Source organism: Psammomys obesus, unplaced genomic scaffold, assembly GCF_907164565.1.
Source record: "Psammomys obesus unplaced genomic scaffold, mPsaObe1.curated_primary_1811, whole genome shotgun sequence".
NCBI classification, from domain to species: domain Eukaryota; kingdom Metazoa; phylum Chordata; class Mammalia; order Rodentia; family Muridae; genus Psammomys; species Psammomys obesus.
Genome location: NW_026589732.1, coordinates 4,742,604 through 4,752,740, shown reverse-complemented (window position 1 = coordinate 4,752,740; position 10,137 = coordinate 4,742,604). Strand labels below are relative to the sequence as shown.

General features: G+C 44.9%; 1 protein-coding gene across 1 annotated transcript in view; it reads right to left on the bottom strand.

Moving 5' to 3' along the window:
- Positions 1–10,137, bottom strand: part of LOC129675337 (myb/SANT-like DNA-binding domain-containing protein 3) — a 128,860-nt gene that overhangs the window by 83,221 nt on the left and 35,502 nt on the right. The gene's annotated exons all lie outside the window — the stretch shown is intronic.

Here is a 10,137-nt window from a genome sequence, read left to right as displayed (position 1 = left end):
CCGCGCTCCGGACAGCCTCGCTGGGGGACCCCGGCGCGGGCGAGGGGCGCGGGCGCGCGAGGGCGGGGAGCGCGCCGCGTGGGGGACACGGAGCTGGGGCGCGCGCGGGGGGCGCGGGGCGGGGACCGGCGCAGCCTCTCGCTCGCAGGCTCGCCTTCCCTTTGTGTCCGCGCGGCCGTCGCCGCCGCGTCACAAAGACCCCGGCCCGCCCGGTGAGGGGCGCGTGACGGAGCCGCGGGCGGGGAGGGAGCGGCGACCCCGCCCCGCGCACACCCCCGGCACCGAGCTCCGCCCCTCCCGGGGAGCCATTGTTCCCGAGGCGGGCGGGGGCGCGGGCCGGGGTCGCCGATCCCTCTGGCGGGCGGGACGGCGCCGAGGATGCTCGAGAGCGCCCCGGGACCGGTGTCTTCGAAGCCCTTTGTGAGCCTTTCCTACGTGCCTTCTGAGCGTGTGCGAGCTCAGGTGGTCTTTCGTGTGCTTTTCAGGTGGAGGTAGAGGCAGAGGTGACTTGTCCAAGGTCAGTCACACCCCAAGAAATGGGCAGGATCGGGATTGGTACCCGAGTTCTCACTCCAGCTATGCACTTCTCAGGAGGAATGGCTTAATCCCCAAGACTCTCCCCCTCCGGGTTCCTGGATAACTCCATCCCACGGCTGAATCTTTAAAGTGTGTTACCCTTTCCGCGCATAATAGCAAAGATTTAGAGCGGATTTGATATATCCAAAGCCTAGAGGAAGCCCTTAGCCTGTATTCTCCCCAGTTCTATTTCACAGCCCTACAAAGGAGTTTGCACTCTGATCTTCTTCCCCAAATGAGGAAGTTGAGACCAAGAGTCTGGCGCCCATTACCGAGCTCTGGAAGTCCTCGCCTTGCCGGGTGATAACTTTACCCAGGCTTTAAGATCACAGACCGAATTCTTGGAAATTTTCTGCTTTTTTTCAGTCTTTCGTGTTGCCTACTTCAGAAGGAATTTTAGAATCTTAATTGTAAAATTAAGAAGCATGCAAAAAGCCACTCTTAAGAAAGCTACAATCTAAATATAAGACAAATACTGAACATAAAAGTAAAGAGGAAGCTGACGAACAGGGAAATTGCAGGCAACGGATACATTCGGAAGGTTTACAGCCTGGACAGAGCTGGCTCCTCAGCTGAGAGCACTGGCTGCTCTTGCAGAGGCCCCAGATTGGATCCCCAGAATCCACACAGCAGCTCACAGCAGTCTGTAACGACAGTCCCAAGGGAACCGAGATCCTTTTCTGGCCTCAGAGGGCAGTGGAGGCACGTGGTACAGACATACCCATATACATTACAAAAAAAATTTTTTTAAAGATTCAAGCCACACCCAAAAAAAAAATCCCCTATGGAGGATCATTAACAAGAGTAAATGACAAACTTAGCACTATTTATGTATACATTTTGGAGGGAGAGGCAACATTAAGTATGGGGGGAGGGAAGACTTTAAATTTGTTTTCCTAACCATATCGGTGTTGGAATTTACGCTTTAAAAATGGTCCAACAGGACACAACAATGAACAAATGAAGGTGTTCCTTACAGCCTTATAGCGTCATTGTAAAACATAGCCCCAGTAGTCATCAGTGGGTCCTGAAGTTTGATTGTCCTTGTAGGTCTCTGTGTACAGCTTTTGAGGATGATTAGGTTGATGTTTAATGATATAGAAACAGGAATACTAATGAGCATGCATAAGAAAATCCTGGGGACTAGAGAGATAGTTTAGGGTTGAGTGTATCCTGTGCTTGCGGAGGACCTCGGTTTGGTTCCCAGCAGCCACATCAGGTGACTCCCAACAGCCTACGACTCCAGTTCCAGGGGTCTGAAGCACATTAACGCATGCAGGCAAACATTAAAAAATAAATAATCTCTTTAAAGAAAAAGAAAATCTTGCTTTTTAAAAATATGTGTATGTACCAGCCCAGAGAAGGTAAAGACTGCTACAGTACTGTATTACATCACCACTGATTATGGAAAAGAGGATTGTGGGTAATAGGTACTTGCCTGTCATATTTTTATGTTGAATTTTTTTCAATGAAAAAAAATTTGTTGTCATAAGTTTTAAACTATTTGCTTTTAAGTGCAAAGTTCTTTCATGCTTTTTTTTTTTTTTTTTTTTTTGAGACAGGCTTTCTTTGTGTAACCTTGGCTATCCTGGACTCCCTTTGTAGACCAGGTTAGCCTCAAGCTCACAGAGATCCACCTGCCTCTGCCTCCCCCAATGCTAGGATTAAAGGTGTGCACCACCATACCTGGCTTCTGTCCTGCTTTTCATGTAAATAAATGTGCATCTGTAGCATCTCTAGTGTTTGCCTACAGCCTCTGTAAGCGTGGCAATGCCTGGTGCCCTGAATCAGGAATGATCCCAACCCTTCCTGTGCAGCCTTAGCAGAGGCCTCCTTCTGAGGCCAACCTCCAGCAGCCTCTCTGCTAAGCTTGACATCATTAATGCTTCTTCCATGAACAGTGTCTTTCATGTTCCCAGCCCCAGTATTCTGCCTTAAATTTCCATTTGCCTGCCCATCATAGCCCAGGCAAAAACACTAAGAGAACACAGCCTTAGTTTAAATTGAAAGCAAATAACCCTGGGTCATAAATCACAATTACCATCTGGATCTTTCTACAGATTAGGTAAGGAAAAAAAAAATTAACACATGGATTTCTCCAAAGTACTTACACTGAAGAAGTCTGAGAGAGGACTCTACTCTAGGGAGAAAGGAATTCTCTGGCTTTAATCATACAGTATCAGAAAGGATTTCTCTTCTTATTGTGTGGTCAAAGAAGGAAAAGATTTTTAAGGTTACATAGAAACCCCATCATACATGTTAGTATTTGTGATTCCCAGATAACAGATAACAAAAGGATATGAGACTCCTGTGTGAAATCCACCCGGAGAGTTTAAAAGGAATGTAGATTTCTGAATACCACTCCAGACAGTCTGGAGAAAGTTTTAGTATCTATTTCTTTTAAAGTTCTCTAAGTAACTCAGATGCACTGCCAAGGTTAGGAACCCCTGACCTAACCTTGATCAATCAGCTATTATTCCTTAACAAACAACCATAAAAAGTCAGCATGGAGAGACGAGAATCTTTTCTCATGGGTCTTACAGGGGTTTGTGCTAGGATTGTCTGGTCCAGAGCAGCCCTCGGTGCATGGCTCTGCTCCAACTGTGGATCCATCAGGGCCAGCAGGCCTTGGTGCTCCCGCAGGCTAAGCTCTGGGTCACCCCACCAGAACGGATTCTGGGACCCTGATTAATGGACTAGAGAGTTCCAGAAGGATTTGTCAGTGTTGAAGGTTGTGTAAGCAGTTCCCTCTTGCTGCCTGTTCACCTCTGATAACATCCCACCCGCTAAGGCCAGTTCCCCCAAACGAAAGCCCCAAATCAAGGAGCAGGGAAGTCTAGGCTAGGTGACTCAGTGGATAAAAAGTGGTTGTGGTACAAGCATGAGGACCAAAGTTCAGTCTCTCTCTCTCTCTCTCTCTCTCTCTCTCTCTCTCTCTCACACACACACACACACACACACACATACACAGGAAAGTGCAGTGAGACCTGGTACCCCCAGAGCTGACGATGCGATGCGTGGAAGCAGAAGAATCTGCTGGCCTTGCTAGCTAGATAGTCCAGCCTAGAGGCTAAGTTCAAGGAAAGACCCCATATCAACTAAGGCAGAAGGCTGGGAAGGGGGCTCAGTGAAGAAGAGTTGTTGCTGCTCAAGCATGATGAGGACCTGCATTCAGATTTCCAGCACCAGGTAAAAGCCAGGAGTAGTGACGGGTGCCTCTAACCAGGACAGCCAAGGCTATACAGAGAAACTCTTGTCTCAAAAAAATACAAAATATAGTAATAATAATAATAATGATGATGATGATGTAGTTACCAGTGGGGGAGATACTAGAAGTCAGCCTCTGGCCTATACACACAAACACACAAAAGGAAAGAAGTACGAAAGTAAGCCGGGACGTGTGGAATGGGTATTTTTGAACAAAAACCTGTCAGGGTTCCTGTGCTTGAATACCTTTTGTTATGCTTTGAAAGAATGTTTTCAGCTCCAAGTAATAGAAAACCCAAACTAACTTAAACAAAAGATGGGGGGTGGGGAGTCAGGGTTTTGTTTTTATTGTTTAAGAAGGCACTGCCTTCCCCATGCTTTGGTTTTTGTCTTCAGTCCTGAAGCTTGACTCATTTGACTCACGGAGAACAGCTATTTCTTTAGGAAACCTTTGTGAGCACTCTTTGCATGCTAGGCACCACAGCAGCCTCTGAGGGCAGGAGATAACCCTGCCCTTGCTGTGTGGGGGCAGGGAGACATCTGAAAATTAACAGTTACAACCCAATGTGATAAATGCTAAATATAAACGCGGTTAGGGTGGGGGGTGAAGAAAATAGCAAATCCTATTCCAAACTCCCAGCCCTGCCAAGATCCCAGCTTTGCTGGACCTCCTGCTGGCTGGGCTAGCTGTATAATGAAGTCCTGATAAACGTAATGAGACACCTTGGGGCTGACTAATTGGCCCTGGAAGGAGACAGTCACAATGCTTGAGCCAGAAACAGGGAGCGGGGTGATTTATGGTGGAGCACCGGAACAGCCTGAGATTGGCATCTAATCCAATTTGAGAGTCTAGACCCTACTTCCTAGAGAAGGGGAGGGGGGAGTCTTTCTAAGAAGCTAAGAAGCGGAAAGTGAAAAAATATTCATTTAGCAAATCGGGACTGAAAGCCCTGCTTTCAGTCCCTGCTAATCCAGTGTCCCTGTCCTTAGGAAGTTTAGAATCAAATATTGATAACACAGTTAACATGAAAATAAAATTGCAACATTGCTAACAAATGCTATGAGGAGGGGGCAGACAAGGGGTCATAAGGAGAGTGGAGGAGCAGGCTAAAGAGGATGGTTCCAGGCAAGCAGAGAGCCTGTAAGAGAGCTGAACGTCAGCCACTGTTGAAAAGGCCTGAGAGAGCAAGATTCAAAAGGTACTTCCTGAGAGTCTACTCTGCTTTAGGCACTGCTCAGGGAAACTGCAGTGAAAAAAAGACAAGGTCAGTGCTGCTTGTGGCCCTTATGGATGGGTGAGGAAAACCAGATTATAATAAAAATAGAAGGGAAAATTGTTGGGTGGAGAAATGGTGGTAGCTGCAGTTCACTGGAGACGCGCTACATCCGGGGCCCTGTGCGTTTGTTGTCACTAGCCTCTCACCACCTTGTTTGTGTTACTCTCATTTCTTCCATGAGGAAGCAAAGTCCTAATGAGGTCAAATACCTGAGGCTGCAACCGACAATGAGCTAGAATAATCTCGTTTTACTCTAGCCCTACAGCCTCACCACACCACAAATCTGACGGACTAGAGAGAGCATCATTGCCTGATACAAGATGGAGTAAATATAGCACTATCAAGATGGCAACCAGACTCCTAGCAATAGCGAAGAGACACGATCAACCTAGGTGCCATTCAGATAAATGATAAAGAAAACACATATGAGCTGGGCGCTGTGGTACACACCTAAAATCCCAGCACTCAGGGAGGCAGAGGCAGGCAGTTAGAAGCCAGCCTGTTCTACAAAGTGAGTTCAGGACAGACACGGTTGCACAGAGAAACCCTACCTAGAAACCCCTCCCCGCCAAAAAAAACAAAGAAATAAAAAAGAATATATATATTCAATGAAGTGTTATTTAGCCTTAAAGACAAATGCAACCTTTTCACTTGCAACAAACATTTGGAACTAGAGGACAAAATGCAGAGTGAAAGTGAAACCGAGAAAAAAAAAATGTCTCATGTGTTCTCCCATATTTGGATGCTTAAACACATGAACCTTTAAGTTGAATAGTGATAACTAGAGGTTGAGAAGAGAGCAAGGGTCAGGGAGGGTCAAAGAGGGTGGTTGGTTATGACTAATGCATTCTAAATGCGTGTATAGAAATAGTGGCACTCCATTGATATGTACAAATAATATACATTATTTTTTTAATAAGACTGCAGACAAAGCAATTCCTAGCATGTTCAAGAAGCCCCAGCATCAACCTATTTTTAGAATTTTAAACTATGCCACCAAAGGGTATGCACAAGCCATCCTTGGCATGCTACAAGTATGTCAGAAGATTTTGTTAGGATTCTTCTATTGCATGATTTGGCGAATCTTTTCAATACTCTGTATAGACACCAGTGAAATGTGCTATTATTGTTAGCCATATTTTGCTAATGATCCTCATTCATGTAGATGGAGGACAGGAGCCAAGGAGGCATTTGCAGACATCTGAAGAGAAGATATTATAGGAATCCAAAGACCTAGTCTAGTCCTGCCTGAAGATCAGCCTCCCTACTGTAAGGCTGTCAGTCTGACAACCTTCTCACCCAAACAGTCCCATGAGTGGGTAGAGAGGGAGGAAACATCCCTAGCTTTTCCTACAGGACTTGCTGTCATCCAATTGTTCAGCACCTTTCTAAATACTGAATTGAGGTTTGTTTGTTTGTTTTTATTTCTATATCTTTCAGCAAACAGATGATGTCAGCTGCAATTCACACATTTCTCCAATGAGTTTAGCTTATGAAAAACTGTCCCCCTCCCCACCCCCCAAAATGGCTTCTCTTGAAAAGACAACCATACATAAGTGGAAGTAGGAGTTCCATGTGGTAATTAAAGGGTACACATTGGATCCAAGCCATCTAGGTTTGTTTTTTAGCTCTGCTAGTTCTATGACCCCTAGTTCTATGACAGGTTATTTAGCTGTTCTGTGTCAGTTCCATAATCTGCGCAGTTCCATTCCTGTCTACTTCACAGAGTTGTGCTAAGGATAAAGTGATATGTGCAAAGTGCTTAGAGCCTTGCTCTGTGCATCCCACATACTCAGCAATTAATTGTCTAGAGGTAGAAATGGTATCATAGCCAAATGATATATATTAGCAACTAAGCTGTGGTTATGTCGTAGGCTAAGAGCTCTGTGTATATTATCTTATGTAGTACTACACAAAGTCCAAGCAAGGCACTGGTATCATCCTTATTCTAAAGATGAGAAAATGGATTTGGAAGGAAAAAAGAATTCACACAATACGAAACAGGGTGAGAGCTTGGTCTGTCTTACTCCATAGTCTATACTCTGAATCAAACCCCAAAGAGTTAACAGTCAAAAGAGCTCATCTGGGCTGGTGCCCCACTAGAGAAGCATGTAAGAAGGCAGTCTGGTGACTGGCAGAGACAGCCAGCCAAGCTGTTAGGAAATAAACCTGCGACAAATCACCAGGTGGGTCAGGGAGAAAGACGAGAGCTGAGCGATATGGTACACACTACTAATCCCAGTGCCTGAGAGGCAAAAGCTGGAGCATAGAGAGAGCTCCAAGGCAGCCAAGGACACACAGTGAAGTCAAGGTCAGCCTGACTTCTGATACATAGAAAGACTATTGAGAGACAGAAGGAGAGAGGCGTACACAGAGGGCAGGAGAGGGGGAAACAGGTAGGGACAGAAGGAGAGACAGACAGACAGAGAGACAAAGTTTATTTCCTATCCAAAGCCTAGGAACAAATGAGAACAGCATCCATTAAACTCAGAATCCTGAAAGGGACCACAAGAAGCTAGGAATTTGTGTGGATCAAATGCCACGAAATAACCCTGTTTTGCCAGTGAATGTGTTTAAGTATGTCAGCTTGCCTCTGTATGAATACATATGTATTGAGCATATGTCATTTGCCTGTGTGCATACATATGTAAGGAGTAGTATGTCAGCTTGCTTCTGTGCATATGCATAAGTGCCAAACATATGCCATTTCACTCTGTATGTACATATGTAAGTAATAAGTATATACTGGATTGCCTCTGAGAAAAGTATGCATGTGTTCGTGCATGCATACTTGAGTGTTATAGCTGAGCCCCATGCTCACACGCATACATGTTCACTTATGCATACATAAACATATAAACCTCATCTTGTATTGCACATGAGTGCGAATTAAATCAGGAGATCTAAATTTCTTCTTAGCTCCCAGTTGAAAATTACTGCCTAAAATCTAATAGCCTAGAGAGTTGGCAGGAAGGTCAACACAAATGGACTCAACAGCCTGGATTCCCACTTAAGAAAAATGCAAAGGTGAAACGGCAAGTTCTGGACGAGTCCTCTCAGCACAGAAAAACAGTGATAGGATATAGAGCAACTTTTAGCAGTGGTGACTTCAACTATGATGAGAGCAGGATCAGGGCACGGAGCAGGGTGACAGTAGCTGCATTCATCATTAGAGTTGGCCCATTATGTGTCAGATGGTCACGTGAGACAGGGAAGACGCAGAGGTGGACAAGATAGATGCAGGCCCTGTCCTATAGCCTAACAGAGGAGTCAAGCTTTAAGCAGTCACAGGCGCAAAGGACTGACAAACCATCAGACCCCTTGGGTACCAGGAGTTGGAGGTGTGACAGAAACCTTCCCCAGAGTGGCATTTAAACTGAGACTGGAAGACTAATGCAGAGTTAGAGGAAGGCGGAAAAGAGAGATTATTCTATGAAGAAATCCAAGAGATTCTAGACTATGACAAATTCAAGAGACAGAAGAAAACAAATGTACTGTCTCCTGCATATGTGAAGTCAAAAAAATATTGAGCTCATAGAAGTAGGAAGTAGAACAGTATTTACAGAGAGTGGGTTAACTCAGGAGTGGGGCATGTTGGTTAAAGGATACACAGTTCTAGTTAGATAGGAAGAATAAACTCATGAGGTCTGTCAGACACTGTGGTTGCTATAGTTAATGATCCCACCTGCACCGTGTGCATGAGTGTGTGTGTGTGTATCTGAGTGTGTTTGTGTGGTGTCAAGGGGAGAGATTCCAGAGACTGAACACTGATCAGTGCCTAATGTGTATCACTGTATTCTTGACAGAAATGCAAAGAAAGTGATGCTAAATGTTCTTGTCCCCAAAATGGCAATCTTATGCTAGTATGTGTATGAATTAGCTAGATTTGTCCATTTCACAACACATGAATACTTCACAACATCGTAGCACACACAGTAAATGCACATGACTTTATCTGATCATTTGAAAGGAACAAAGGGCAGCTGTAACCCAAAATCTAGAGAGTGAATAGCACAGAATGAAGCTGGGGACTCTAAAAAGCAAGTGGTAGACCCCAAAGGCCCTCTAGGTAAGACGACACATTTAGGCTTGATTTTAAGATTATGACCAGGCATCTAGGACTGGCGGCTTATGCCTGTAATTCCAGTATATGTGAAAATAAAACAAGATGATCATTGAGGCTATACCAGGCTATAGAGAGAATAGGGTTGCTTGGATTATGTAGTGAAGCCTTAACACACACACACACACACACACACACACACACACACACACACACACATGAGAGGGGGGGCAGGGGGGGCAGATGGCTACTGCAGTGTAGGAAAGATGGGACAGATAAATAAACTAAACGGATATGGCAGAGAAAAGCAATAGAATTTGGTGACAGACTAGATGTAGGAGGAGAAGGAGAGGAGGAAGTGTCAAGTGGTGATTCGGTGGTATTTATAAAACAGCCAGCCCTGGAGGAAGAGCAGGTTTAGAGAGGGGGGGGGTGGGTTTAGTTCTAGGCATACACTGAGGAGGGATCAATGTTGCAAAATTCAAGTAGCCATTAGATGTATAGGTCTTCAGGCAAGAGAGATTTGCACTGGGCATGTATAAATGAGTCATGGAAATGGATATAATGACTTACTATCAAATAAGAGGGCCTGCACTACTACTGAGAAATTCAAGTGGAGGGGACTGTATAGGCACTGCTGGAAAATTAGAAGAGTCAGAAAAGGACGGTGTCATGGTGACCAAGGAACAAATGTGTGTCAAGAAGTAGTCTGTAGCCAACTGGTCAAATGCTGCTGAGAGGTCAAGCAAATATGAATACTGAATGGTTTCCATCTGAAACAGGGATCACATCAAGGCTACTTGGTAAAGGGGTATGGGAAGAATCTAGATTGGGGTTCAATGTAACATGAATAAGCAGTAGGAAATGAAGACAGAACTTTTAGACAGTTTGACTAAGAAGGGAAAAAAAGCAAACAAGAGTTGACTGTGAGCAGAGGAAGAACTGTAAACTATTCAAATGATTATGATAGGGATTCACTGAGAGGAGAGGGTCAGACATAGAGTAAATGAAAAG